The following is a 14,091-nucleotide window of genomic DNA, read 5'->3' as shown; positions in this document are numbered from 1 at the left end:
AAACAAGACCAGAATATGACCAGGAAGATGGAAGAAAAGAGGAGCAGGAGATTCAGAAATAAGGGGACCAACCTCTAAACCAGATTCCTTGTTCTGAAGGAAAAATCACAAGAAAAATATAACTGCAGGCTCTCAGATAGGATACCTTACAGCATACACAGTTCCTCCATTTAGGGAATAACCAGGACATCATATTGCTGTTTTTTCTTTGATTACACATGCTTCTGTTAGAGGTCAACATCTTAAGATTATCTTTTTTGTACAATGTTCTGGGAGCACTTTTGCTGTGTCTTTCCTCTGTCAATCTTCAGTTTTCCTCTCCTGACAGCTGCTGGCTTCCCTAAATGAAAGACAGGCTTTTCTGCAGTGAAAGATGCTTTTCCCTTTAGAAAAAAAAAAAAAAAAGACAAAACACAGAACCAGCAGGGGGGATATAATTGTACTCATCACCTGCAGACAGATATATTGCAATTTTTATTTGGTGTTTCAAGGATATGATGGAAAGTCCAGTTTGCTTATCTGGGTTTAGTGGAAGAAATTGAGCTGGTTTACTGCAGGTGCATGAGAAACTGGGAATAAGGATCCCCATGGTCTGTGGCTGGACTGATACCCACAGGGGACAGCCCTCCTCTGTCAGGACAGTCTCCCATCTCTTGCATTGCCTGGTCCCCATAATCAGTGTGCTCCCAGGGGTTTACAGGACTGGAAACCACTGGAGGAGATGGGGCAGCCTCTTTGCTGGTGCAAACAATGGGGTTCCTTCTCAGTTTTTAGGGGGATCACTGCTCACACCATGCAAATATCAGCTCTATTTTATCTCACTGGGAGCAGGACAGGTCTTGGGGTCAGCTTCAGCCTGGGGGCACTGTGCTGGCAATGCAAGCCTAATTTATTATTTAATAATAAGTGGCTGTATGCATTACTTTTATCATCCTGAATGTTCCTGTTTGCAAACCTCTTGGTCCGATTTGGTGTGAGAAGCAAATATCCTTTAATTTGATCAAATAAGCAATGAACCCCATCTGGCTCAGCTGGCTCAGCACCCTCCAGCCAGAGCAGCTGTACTGCTTTACAGCTGCACAGATTTTGGCCCACATTTTGCTATAGCTGAGCCCCAGACAATAAAAGCTGACACTGACTTTCAATTCTCCTAGTAACAAAAAATGGATTTTTCCTTTTTCCATGTAGGGAGGTAAAGAATGTTACCACCAGAACAACATTTCTAAGCATGGAACTGGGCTACTCATCCTCTGGTAGCCTGCATGGTAAAGAGCACGGTCCCACAGAAGTGTGGGGAAAACCCCCAAAACTCACATTCAATAGAAATGTTTCCTCATATGTAGAAATGCCATTGATTTGTATCTTGGACCCACCTGAGAAGAAATGAACTCTACCCTAGCTGAAACCAGGATGGATATAATTCCTCACAAATGTTTTCCTGGCATGACAGGGACTGCATTTCAAGATATTTTCCCACTATATATCATAATGTATTGTGTCCCACCTAGAACACATTAAAAAATCAGTTACATGTCTTTCCATGCCTCTGTCAGAAGTATCTTAAAATTTTTAAAGCTTAAAGAAAACCGAGATTGAGGACAACAGCAGAAAATACCAGAGAGTAATATATCAGTATGCCCAAACTTATGTTTTTGGTGATTTTATAAGCAATTCTATTTAATTAAAACTCCCTCCTTGGCTCCCAGTGTCAGGCTGTTTATAGGTTGTGCGAAAGGAGAAGCTGCTCTGACGATCCTGTGCACCCCTTTTGCGTTTTCTCCACAAATTATTATTAATTCTAATAATTAAAGATTTCTCCACAAATAGCCATCCTGGTGCATGTTGAAGCAGCCTAGTTTTGGTCTCTTCTTATAGTAGGGTCTTAATAATTTATTTCAAAGGGTGCAATAAATAATAGTAATGAACACCATCAGCTAACCTCTGCTGCACAGGACCCAGTCACCAGGTCCAGACTGCAGGTGGGAAACTGAGGTGAGAGATGGTAAAAGATCATCTTTTATGGAGCAGGGCAGAAAGCAGACCTGAAGGAAGTGCTGGAGCTTTGCCATTATAACCTAACTCTGGCCATGGATGACAACTGCAGCCAGCTGGGGAGTGACTTCCTTCCTGGACAGCAAGAACTGCAGGTTTGGTAGGAATTCAGCTAGAAAAAGCCATGACATAAAGAGTGACTCCCTCATGCCAAATTTGGCTTAGAGGTCTCTCACCAGATCACTGCTAAGTTTCTTCTCCTAAATTAGCCAGATTTGAAAAGGGCAAAGCCCTACTGTGTACAGCTGCCAGTGTGGCAGTAGACAACATGTGCATCTCCAGGAAAGAATATTTTCATTAGGATTATTCACGTAATCAAAACATCTTTAATGATTCACTTCCCATCATTCCTGCACAGTATTCAGGCTATAAATAACTAAGTTTTAGGTATAAAAGACTTGCACACCAACTTTCCCACAGTCTTCAGTGTGACAGAACAACTCCAGCAGGGTTAGTGGCTGCTGGGCATGAAGGGAATATCAGTCATACTTCATTTGTCATCAGGTATCCAGGCTGGATGGACCTGTCAGGATACATGGGGATCACTACAAGGAGGACTCCTTTCATCCTGCAGGGAGGCATTTAGGGTGAAGACAGTAACTGGTGAAGTATTTCCTAGCTGGTCAGCCAAGGACAAGGAGCGTTAGAAAGGGAGCTGGGGCTTTCCTTGGCCAAATACTCATTAGAAGTAATGAAGAAAAAGAAACGTCCAGTGAAAACCTATTCTAAAATAGTCATGTAGACTGCATAATCTTTGTACATGCCCAGGCTAAGAAGACTGATTTCTTCTAAGTGTTTGATAATGGAAAAGTACCAGAGGTTTCACATGAAGGTCAGGTGAGTTCTGGTTTGGGGGAAGATTAACTCCACTAGAGCTGCAAGTCTTTGATGAAACATCTCCCATTAAAGACAGCAGACACAGGGCTCAGCAGCAGCTTTGCCATCCCAGTTGCTTTGCACATGAGCCTGAGCATGCAACAGAAATCCTGATATCCCTGAGACAACCACTTATATATCCACAGCAAACAGTCCTTGGTTGAACAGCTGTAAAAGTTACCATCAGATCAAGGATCAAGGATCTCTGAGCTGGAAGGGTCCCACAGGGATCACCAAACCAACTCCTGTTCTGGGAAGGGTGAAAGGTGGCACCAAGGTGCTGCTGCGTCCCAAGGGATAGCTGTGGGAGTGGGACCAGAAGAAAATACAAAGCCTCATGGAGGGCCAAGGCCTGTGCTGATGGCTGCTGACTGGTGATGGTTGTGACAGCCAGATGTCCGTGGGCACAACCACAACACTGTCATGCTCTTGAGCAGAGGACATCAGAACACAGAACACTGTGATTGCCGTAGTCCCCACCTTAGATCTTGGCGTTGTTCTTGTGTATTCATCATCCTCCATGAGTCAGCTTGAGCCTCTGGGAGCAAAAATAATCCAGGACTTGATTCCTAGATGTAAAGAGGATGCTCTGCAGGGCTTTGGCAGAACACAGCTGCAGCAAACCAGTTTATCCCAGTCCTGGGTGGTCTGGAAACACTGGGGTCAACCACAGCATGCAGAGCACCTGCTGGGGAGCATGTGCTGGCCAGATTCCTAAATGCTTCCTCTGTGCTTTTGGCTCTTAATTACCGGTAGACAAGATAGAGATTCACCTCTTCTGGGGGAAAAAAAAAATTAAAATCACAGTATAATTTAGGGAACGGCAGTGCTCAGGAAGGCTTCAAAGGTGAAGCCTTATGGGCTCTGAGATGGAGCAGCTTCTTATGGAGGAAGGAGCAACCCAGGCTGCCCTGACAGCATCGGCTACGTGCAGTTCATCCCCCTTAGTGTGGACATCCCGTTGCCTCCCACCATCCAGGTGTCTCCCAAGATGCTGGGAATGGCCATGGGCGTGGAGCAAGCGCCTGCCCTGTGCCTGACGAGTGTCCAGCAGCAGCAGCAGACTGAGAGGAGGGAGAAATCAGCCGGGAGATCAGCAAACCGATTGGGACAGGGGAGCAGGCACCCCCACCGCTCCTTTGTGCACCAGCTATCGACTCTGCCACGCCGCCCTACGTCATTAGCCTAATGCGCTGCTTGAAGAGTCATCAATCATTTCGTTATTAAACCCCTTTGTGCCTGGCAACAAATTGATGGCAAACGAAAGCATTAGCGGGTTGTTTGAGGATTATAAAACAGTACTTGTAAAGCTCCCACTGCTTCAGTGGAAGGTGAAAAAGCACAGAGGAGCTAATTGATTGTGCCAAAACAAATGCTGCGACTTAAATGGAAATAACCAATTGAGTTGCCTTTTATTTGTTCTGACATGCTCCAGGCTTCCAAGCATACATTTGGGTTGCATTTGCAGCTTTCTTTCTACAAATCCTGAAACGTGCAAGTCTTAAAAAAATAAAAACCTAAAGAAAAAGGAAAGCTGAGAGTCTCATGAAACATATAGTTCCAGCAGCATATACCTTAAGAAGGATGAATTAGTCTCCTTATTTCAGAATTAAAACACTCTACTCTTGCTCACAACTTATTGAGTACTTAAAAAATTTTATATATTTCTGCTTTAGCTTGTGGGTTTCTTTATTTCAGTAAAAAGTTGCAGGGAGCTACTCTAATAGTGCCCCACTCAATTCTGTATTGAAGCTTTGCTCTTAAGCCACAAAAAAAACCCCCTCTTCTCTTTCACAAACACACTGTTAAGTTTAACTTCCATACTATGGGCATGGGTTTTTCAAGGAAACCACAGCTTGTGCATCACATCCTGTATGAAACACGTTTTGGCTTTTCCCAGGAAGCAGTTAAAAATCACATTTATTAGCCCTGTCAACAGCAGCTGTCGAAATACTATAGCCCAACTTGTTCAATCCCGCAGCTGTAGCTCCTCAAGGAGAACAATGAAAGGCCAAAGGCAAAGGCTGCCCATTTTCCTGCACTCAGATCTAAGTCATTCCTCAGACCTTATCAACCACAATGGGAGAGCACAGCCCTGAGCAGGTGAAGACATCAGTTGCTCACTCTCTCTTCTAGCAAAAAGGAAATGTCTTTAAATGGCCCTAGCTTGAGCTGCATTCAAAAAGAGGCAAGGAGTGATCTCAGAATCTTAGAATATTCTGAGTTGAAGGGACCCACAAGCATCAGTGAGTCCAACTTTTAAGTGAACTATACTCACAGCCTTGGACTTATCAGCACCAGGCTCCAGCCAGCTGAGCCGGGGCCTCCCTGCCCGAGGGCGCCAAGACATAGGTGCTCACAAGCATTTGGAAATTCCATGGGGGCTAACAGAAAGGTGAGACAGTTCAGGCTATGAACCTCTTGGGGTTGAGGAATGAGAGCTCCATTCCTGCCCACAGGCTTCAGTGCATGGAGCAGGAACCATGAACTGGTTTGAAAACCTGGAAGTTCATCTGGTTCCAATCCTGCTGCTGTGGGCAGGGACCACAGCACCTTCCCCTAGACCAGGCTGCTCAGATCCCAATCCAACCTGGCCTTGAGCACTTCCAGGGATAGGGATGAACTGCAAGATAGAAAGACACTCCTGCTTTCTTTTGCCAAACAAATTTTGAATATCCACCTTGTGGTTTGACTCTGACGGGTCCAAAAGCCAGTTGGATCAGCTCTCTGACTACCAAGGGGCTCTGCTACTTACAGAGCAGCTTGAATTATATAAATATGGGAATATGGGAAGCAAAAGGCTTTTGAAGCTTGATCAGAAGCAGATCCAGCAGATGAGAAACTGCAGCCTTGTCTGCTTCCTAAGCCCCACCAAATGAATATCTTTTGCCCTCAGCTCCGATTCTGCTGCAGACAGCATGGCCTGGCCCTCTGGCAGAGTGCCTGGGGAGGGTTAGGGCTGGTCACTTTGCTGTGACACGCTCCAGACAGTGGCCTTGCAGAGCAAACAGACCTTCATTTCACAGCCACAGGACAGCAGAGCAAATTGAAAAGCTCTGGGAAGCAGTGCAGGCAGCATAAGTCTTCTGCCTTGCTATTGCATGTGCTAAAGACAAAACAGCTCCCTAATCCTCGGCATGCTATAAAAGTGCCACGAGCAGAAAGAAGAGACAACTATTGCACTGTTATCCATAAGAATTTTATGTCTCAGAATCCTCTGTGTATGAATTTTTCATTTTTTTCTTTAATAAGTACTAGCATGCCAGAAAGTATCATAAAAGAGAAAGAGAGCATCAGGGGTAATATAATGCTGGGAGGAGGAATGAGTAAGAGTGAGCAGGCCCCACAATCTGGAAAGAGAGCTTGTTCTCAGATATTTGAGGGTGGAAACCACTTTTATTTTAATTTCCTGATTGAAGCCAACAGCCCTAATTCTTCCTTCATCGCTAATTAGACAACTAACCATGACTAAGTCAATTTGGTTGGAGACTAATTAATGAAAGAGAAAAATCCCAAATTAACATTTCCACTTGTAACATTAATTCAGGGAAGAATTAAGGCGGTTTGTGCGCTTACGTTTGCATTTCTACATCTTAACAACTTCGGGCTTCTCTTAAAAATGTACCTTAAATTCAGGTTTGAATTTAATTTCCTGAGTGTGTGTGTTCTTGGGGCTGGAGGATATCCCTGTGGTGTGATTTACCCATAAGCTCAACTCTGATTCTGTCCATGTTGCATTCCAGAGCTGTAACCAAATAGGTGGTGTCAATAACACACGCTCAGGCCACACATTGTGCCCAACCTTGCCTCCTAACTTTCAATGCAGATAAGCAGGATAGCAAATGGATACATTTCCCAATTTTGGTTTTGAGAAGAGCAGGATCAGTGAAGGAAGCAGATGCACAAACGTCACAGGAGCATGTGGGACATTGGCTGGTATAATCTACCACAAGGTCACCGCTCCCCCGTGTCCTCTGAAATATTAATCAGCTGCTGTGCTGGCAGTGCCACTGCTGCCTCCGCACTGAGCTCATTCCTGCTCTGTTCCTTGAGGAGGTGGCTGTTCCCTGCTGGATGTGGCACCAGGGGTGAGCTGTGTTTCATGCCGAAGCAGATGTGAATTTATGAAGCTCTTTTTCTCGTGGAGTCTTTAAGCTCAAATATAATTAGCTAAAAGCCTTTTCTAATACCATCATCCTCCCGACGGGGTGCCTTTCTGGAAGATCAAGGTAAAACCTTGGCTGATAAAGGACTGAAGGTACAGCCAGAGGGAAGCATAGGGAAGGTGAATGCTACAGCCAACAGCTCAACCCTCCTCCCCTTCCCAGCCGTACCCAGGAACTGCAGCCCCTGCCCCTCCTGCACCCCCACACTCAGGATTCCTCCACACTTTTCAAACATGGACCATATCTGCATTCACAATGCAGATAGGCAGTTACAGACCTGATTTTGAACCCACTCTGTGTGTGTGACACAAACAGGCATCAAATCCTCAATTCTGGAGACATCAGCTCCCTGACACCCTTGCTCTGCCTTGGTGATTCAACACTCCTGAAAGCCTCCAAGTAAAAAGGCATGAATACACCACGGCTCTGCAGGCTGCTTTTAGCCAGACAGCTGAACTCCTGACACTCTGGCACTATTATTTTTTGTTAACAATATCAAAGATGGTAATGTGAGAGCAGGGCCTGGGGCTGGTCTACAAAGGGCACTCTGATCACCTGCAGGGGACTTATTTCTGTAATGCAGCGAGTCAAACTTCTGGTGCCTGTGATTCTGTTAAAGGTAGATGAGAAAAAGTCTCCTTGGAGTAGGACTGCCAGCAACTACCTCTCTGAATGGGCAGCCATCTAGTTAGCCAAGCTCCTCTGTGTGGAATAGTATTTCTTCTCTCTCCAGCCCTCCTTTGTGCTCATTCCCTGCTCCCACACCTGCATCTCAACAGCATGAACATCTCCAGGTAAACAGACAGGACACCTTTAGAAGCTTGCTTAGAGGACAGAGAGCTCCAGCAACCCAGCCCAGCCATCAGGATATCACCAGGAGCAGGAGAGACCCCAGCAGAAACCTCCTAAGGAATTTCCTTTCACCATCCCAAGCTGCAGAACATTTCAGGTAGGAGAAGATTCTGCTGTTTGAGCTTTGCCATTCTGTATAGCACAAATGAGGGTTTGTTACACCAGAAAGAGAGGGAAAATATCCACAAGGTGCTGCAGTTTTGGTGCACCATAGATGGCTCCAAGATATAATGATATTGTGTAAAACATTTCAAAAAACCCCAAAACATAAATCAAACCAGAGATCCAGAGCTTCTAGGGAGTGCTCAAACCAGCAGAGGTCACATGTTAAAAAAAGGATTTAGCAGCAGCTCCACCACCCTGGCCAGAACTGTAAAGGTATTTTGGGGGCTCAGGTATGGGTCTGAGGCAGTTTGTAGTGCCTCAAGGTCAACAGCCCTTTGCACAGACATTCCTGGTCCCCTGGAACTACAGCACTGAGGCTTGCAAGCTTTACAGAACAGAATTAAGACAAAAACCTGAATGTCACCAAGATGCTGCAGCAGCTCCAGGCGCAGCTAGAGAAGTTCAGTGTGACAGGAACCCTCCACCACTGCTGTTTCAGGCACAAAAACCTCAGAACCAGTACAACTGCTTTAGCAAAATGCACATGAAAATATTTTTAAGAATACTGTGCCCTCAAAAGATTTATAGAAAATAAATGACAATGGAATTTATTGCCTAATGAAGTCACTGCTGGAGATACCTTACAGCAAAGAAACCAAATCCTTATGTTCCTTTGGCCAAATTTGAAAGGGAAGGTCTTCTCGTTTCCACTATGAATAGCCTAAAATGAATTCCAACCTCAGCCTTTGACACTGCCTGTGATGGACTTTTTCAACAGCAAGGCTAAACATGAAGAGACCCCCTGGAAGTGTTCAAGGCCAGGTTGGATGGGACTCTGAGCAGCCTGGTCTAGTGGAAGGTGTCCCTGCCCATGGCAGAAGGAATGGAACCAGACCATCCTTAAGGTCCCTCCCAGCCCACACCCTTCTCTAGTTCTCTGACTCAAAAAGCCTGCAAAGCACTCGTAGCCAAGCATAACTTCCCAAAAGTGCACAGGTAGCAATTCAGCAATCAGATAAATAAAAAATTAAGAGGCAGGGCAAAGAGCACAGGGGAGATCTGTAGTGTTATGGGAAGAACTGACCTCCTGCAGGACCTGGGGCTCGTATCTCACTGCAGACAGCATTTTCCCTGCTGAACTCCAGAGCCTGCCGTGCTCAAGGTGACGCTTGCCAGTGCCATCTGGGCTGTGGCATTTCTTATGGCAGACAACTGGGTTGAAGCACCTGTGTGCTCTGCAAAATACAAATGGATATGATAATTCAGTACAATTGCACCTTGCACCCACACAGCACTTACAGAAATAAAAGCTCAAAAGCTGCTTGTCCAAAAAGGCTGGGACTGGGCCAGCTTACCCAACATTTATCAAAGCAGCAATTCTGGTGAACCCTGTGTAAATAAGGGTGCTAATTCCTTGCTGATAATCTAATAAAGGGATGTGTGTCACACACCAGAGAGCCCCAAGCTTGCTGCTGTGAGCCCTTCCCATCATGGATCAGGTCCAGGAGGAATATATGAGAGTCCCCAGACTGTTTTCAGGGGTTCTTACCAACTCACTGTTGAGTTGAAAAGAAAAAAAAATAAAAAAAGAAAGCTGGGTTTGAAAAGCAAAAAAGCCCTAATTGTCTTACTGTACAGTGGAAACCTACTGCAGCCAGTGAACTGCAGAGAAAGTTATTATTAAAATTAAAGTAGAAATGTACTGAAAGCATGTAGGAAACTTACAGAGACCTCCCAAACAACACTGAAGCGGGAGGAAAAACTGAGATCCATATTTTTATGGTACCCCTGAAAACAAATAGATATCAGGGATCATGCCCCCACTCATCCCACCACAACCAGGGTTTTCAGTACATCCAACTTCACCCTGGGAGTCTCCAATAGCTCCAGCTAGTGATGGAAGATCCTAGGAGGACTTAAGAAATTACTCAATCCAACTAAATGCTTCAACAAGGGAGATGGTTTGGTTATAAAAATACTTCTGCCCCAGACTGGGAAGAGTTAAACCCCCCAAGTCTGCACAACAGCACAGGATTTTTTTATTCTTTGCCTTTTTCCCCCCCCCTTCCTTTTAATGGGTTTGTTTGTTTCCCCTTGGAGGCTGCAGTCACACACAATAGGCAGATTTTTCAGTTAAGCCATCTTTTTCCACTTTTAGCTTTCAATGGAGCCCAGGTGCCAATTGTTTACTGCTTGGTTCCTGCCTTCCCTTTCCTGCCTACAGCTTAACCCCTTTGTCTCCTTCCTGCTTTTGGGGCTGTCACTGGTCATGCAGATGATGCTGATGCAGATGGCTGATAAATAATTATCAAACAGCTTGGGAATGGTCTGTATCAGTGACATTAAAAAATGCAGTATATGGACCATCTACCAATGAATTTAGCAGGAGTTGGAGAGTAACTAATCATCTTTCCTTTGAAGCCACTTCGTAGCATATTTATTTATAAAGTGAAAGCATTTGGCTTGTATTAAAAAAAAAAGCCACAAATCAACAGTCAGCTTAAGTGAGCATGCCCTGATTTATGTCAGTGAGACTGACAAAGACATTGCAATGGTTTTTCTTTTAAATCCCTCACCACCCCATCCCTTACTGGGGAGGCAGCTCAGCAAGTTGTAGCGCACAGCTGCCATCCCGTGCTCCTGGAGAGCAACCTCTGCAGCTGTCCCAGCCTCTGGAAAGCACAGAGGAGGGCTTTACACAGATCAGGGATTAAGCCAGGCCCAGGCTGGACTCAGCTCAGTCGCAGTGTCACTGCTAGAAGTCTTAAACCCTTCCTTCCATCACACTGATGGTGGCTGTCGTGCGGCCGCCGTGCTGCTGTCAGTGCGCTCTGCTGTGCCCAGCCTGACACGGGGATCGAGCACTTGGGGTTCTGCCTCGTGTGTTCAGCATCAAACCAGGGCAGCAGATAAACCCCTGCCCTGCCACGGGCCTCACCCTGCACCACTGCTGCGAGAGCAGGGCCAAGGCTGCAGCCGGTCCCAGCTCTGTAAGGAGAGCCCGAATTGCGTCGCCTGCAGCCGTGGGGGAGTGAGGGCAGGGAAAAGGGAGCAGAAAGGGAGGTAAATAAAGAACCAGCTGAACCACCAAGACTGGAGGATGCGAGGGTAAATCTGAAACTGTACTTGCCAAGAGTAAGAAAACATTTTTAAGAACAACCTGGGATAAGGGACTTGCGCTCTTTCCAGATCCTCCCAGCACCATAACCCATTAAAAAAAAAAAAAAAAAGGAAAGGCCGTCTGTGGAAATGGGATGCTCCTTTAAGCCTTGCAGAGACTCTCCAGCACCACAAACCAGCCTTCCTGTTGCTCTTCCTGTACACCACTCAGGTTTGAGCCATGGGCTCCTGCTTCGTTATGCGTGTGTATTTCAAGTTTTTTTAAACCAAGAAAAAAATCAATACCAAAATCTTAAAAAGAACCCCCAGAGATGTGGGGAAAGTGGGCATAAACATCAAACAAAACACAAAACAAGACTGAACTACTAAGAGATCATACTTAGAGCAGCCATGGTGGGGTGGGAGGGAAAGAAATAAAGCAGACAAATTTAACACCATTTAGGAGGGTTTATATCCCAAGCAGCATTTAGAAGTGATGATCCAGTGATTGATCATATCCCAGTCCACTCTTCCCCCATCAAAGTGATAGGCAGAGCCAGCAGAGCTTCTCTGAACACACTTTTCACTACAAGGCACCACCCACAAACCCAGAACAGCTTCACCCTTGGCCAGCACTGTCCCCTTGTGCCTTCTGAGGGGCTGGGATTTAGGAGAAGGCCTTTCAGGGGAACAGTGTTTCCAAAATCAAAGGATTTTAAAATATATGAGGCAGTGAAACCTGATGGGACCTAAAAGAATTGAAAGAGAAGGTGTCTTAACAGAGAATCTTTGGCCAGTGAAGCCAAATAACCCTCAAGATTCATTAATGGAGGAGCTGGGAGTGAAGCCCAGCAGGAGATGCTGGCAACATGAACTCCTGCCCCACACGAGAGGAACCCCAGAGAGCCCAAAAATCCATGCCAAGCAGACAGGATCTGCCCACAACACCTGCCTTGGGCCAAACCTGCTCTTTGTTTGTCATGAGCCACACAGAAACATGGTGTATTTAGGATCACTTCTTTCACCAGACTTGGCTGAAATCAGCACTGGATCCCAAACTGAAGGAGAAGCTTTGTACGGACAATTCCTTCAAGGCTCGGCTCCAGTACCAGGCTCAAGGCCTGGCATGCACAGACATTTGGCAGGGAGCAGGAAATCAAGTGAAAGAACATTTCAGGGTTCTTTTCAGCTGATTGTTTAGGAATTTACTTGGAATAAGCTTCCTCCCCAAGAGGGATTTCAATTCTACCCATGCACAAAGAGGAGAAAACATTAATGCAGTGTTAAGACAGCTCAGCGCTGAGAGCAGCATGCACAGGCTGAGCAGAAGGCCACGGAAGTTGTGTGACACCCAAAACTAGGTATTAGCAATTTTTCAAGGACAAAGTTGTGAAGCTTCCAATGACAACAGCAACCTTCCCCCTTGCAAATTTGCCCAGCAGACACAAGACCCTCTGAGACTCAACTGTGTCACAGGACAGGGTTCCTCATCCCTTGGAGGGAGACTGGAATGCTGCTGGTGCCATCAAGGGGCACACTCACACCAGGTCCTCCCTGGGAGCTCCAAGTGACAGGAATTGTTTCTCTTAAAGACATACTTCAAAGACTATGAAATAAAACTAAAAAAAACCCAAAAACAAAACAACACAACAACTGTGGCATCCTAAGAACAAGGAACGTGCAGGTGTGCCTTACCCTCTTGGCCCTGCCTTCCATGAAGGTTTCAGGCTGGCTTTGCTTTCAGGTTCCTGCCTGGTTCCAGGCACTGCACAGCTGTAGCGATCCATTACAGCACGTTATAACTGAGATTGAAGCTTCTGTTGAATTTGTGGTTTTTATTTACCCACCCTGACCAACTTGTGCAATGCACGGGCTTGGGAGCCATCAGTAAAATGTTTCATAAAACATTTAGGGTGCTGCTTCCCAATGATATGGGAGAGCTGTGGGAATTTAACTGGTACCAGGGTGTAATTAACCCAGGGTAAGATTAGATCATTATGTTTCCAAGCAAAAACGGGGTGCATAACAGCACTGGGTCTTCAGTGGCCGATGCATTTTGGAAATAGGCTGACATATGTAGGCTTTCTGAAGGCTCTGAATCCAAATCCATGTGTGGATGTAATTTAATGCACAGTGCTTTATGCAATTATACCTACAGATGCCTAAGTGAGAATTTAAATTAGCATTAACTTGATGGCTTTTGCTGAAGGCAGACAAATGCAAACGGGTGCCGGGCAGATTTTCCTGCGAAGCTCTGCCGATCCCCATCAGTTCCCGAGGCACTGTTCCAAATGTAAACCCTGAGGAGCTTTCTAGCAATTAGACTCCAGCAAGAGCCTCCCTGCCCAAGTGGATTCAGAAATGAGACCCCCATGTCTGTACAAAGCACGTCTCCAGTGTGCAAAGTGTCACTGTTTGGGCAACAGAGAGAATGATGCTCAAACAGGAGGACCCCTCCTCCTGGGTTCATATAAGGGCAATCTCTACCCAGAAATTCTTACAAATCCATACACACCCCTCTTCTTCTGCCCAGAAGCCCTAAAGAAGACAAATTATCCATTAGCACATGGGCAAGGGTCAGTGCCTCATGGTTTTTCTGCATTGAACCACAACACCTCTCCTGCCCTTCATGCTCCTTGGATGCTCAGCATCCAAACCCCAGCAGGACTGAAGGACTCAATAGGATGTCTCTTCTAAACAATGAGGTTTGCAGGCAGAGCTTGTTGCAACTTTAAAGCTGCCTATACCCCAAAAGCAACTTTTACTTTGATCTCGACGAACCACTGAACTTTTCATCTACCCAAAGGGAATTTCAGATTCCTCCAAACCAAATAATTAGTATTTTTTTTTTCTGGCTGTGGTGACTACAAGAGCCTGCAGTGGCAGAGAGGTTTTCTCCCTGTCACTAATAAGCATTAGGAGGGCTGGCTTCCTGATGAGC

General features: G+C 45.7%; 1 protein-coding gene across 3 annotated transcripts in view; it reads right to left on the bottom strand.

The window, feature by feature from the left end:
• BTBD3 (BTB domain containing 3) overlaps positions 1–14,091 on the bottom strand; it is a 54,094-nt gene that overhangs the window by 28,134 nt on the left and 11,869 nt on the right. The window contains exons 2-4 of one of the 3 annotated variants that reach the window (XM_063391519.1): positions 9,136–9,286; positions 2,463–2,575; positions 73–340 (exon numbers count right to left, since the gene is read on the bottom strand). The gene's annotated coding sequence lies outside the window, so the exon portion shown is untranslated. The remainder of the gene's footprint in view (positions 1–72; positions 341–2,462; positions 2,576–9,135; positions 9,287–14,091) is intronic. The other 2 variants (XM_063391522.1, XM_063391520.1) reach the window with 2 other exon arrangements.

Source organism: Prinia subflava, chromosome 2, assembly GCF_021018805.1.
Source record: "Prinia subflava isolate CZ2003 ecotype Zambia chromosome 2, Cam_Psub_1.2, whole genome shotgun sequence".
In the NCBI taxonomy this organism is placed as follows: domain Eukaryota; kingdom Metazoa; phylum Chordata; class Aves; order Passeriformes; family Cisticolidae; genus Prinia; species Prinia subflava.
This window is presented reverse-complemented; position numbering and strand designations above follow the sequence as displayed.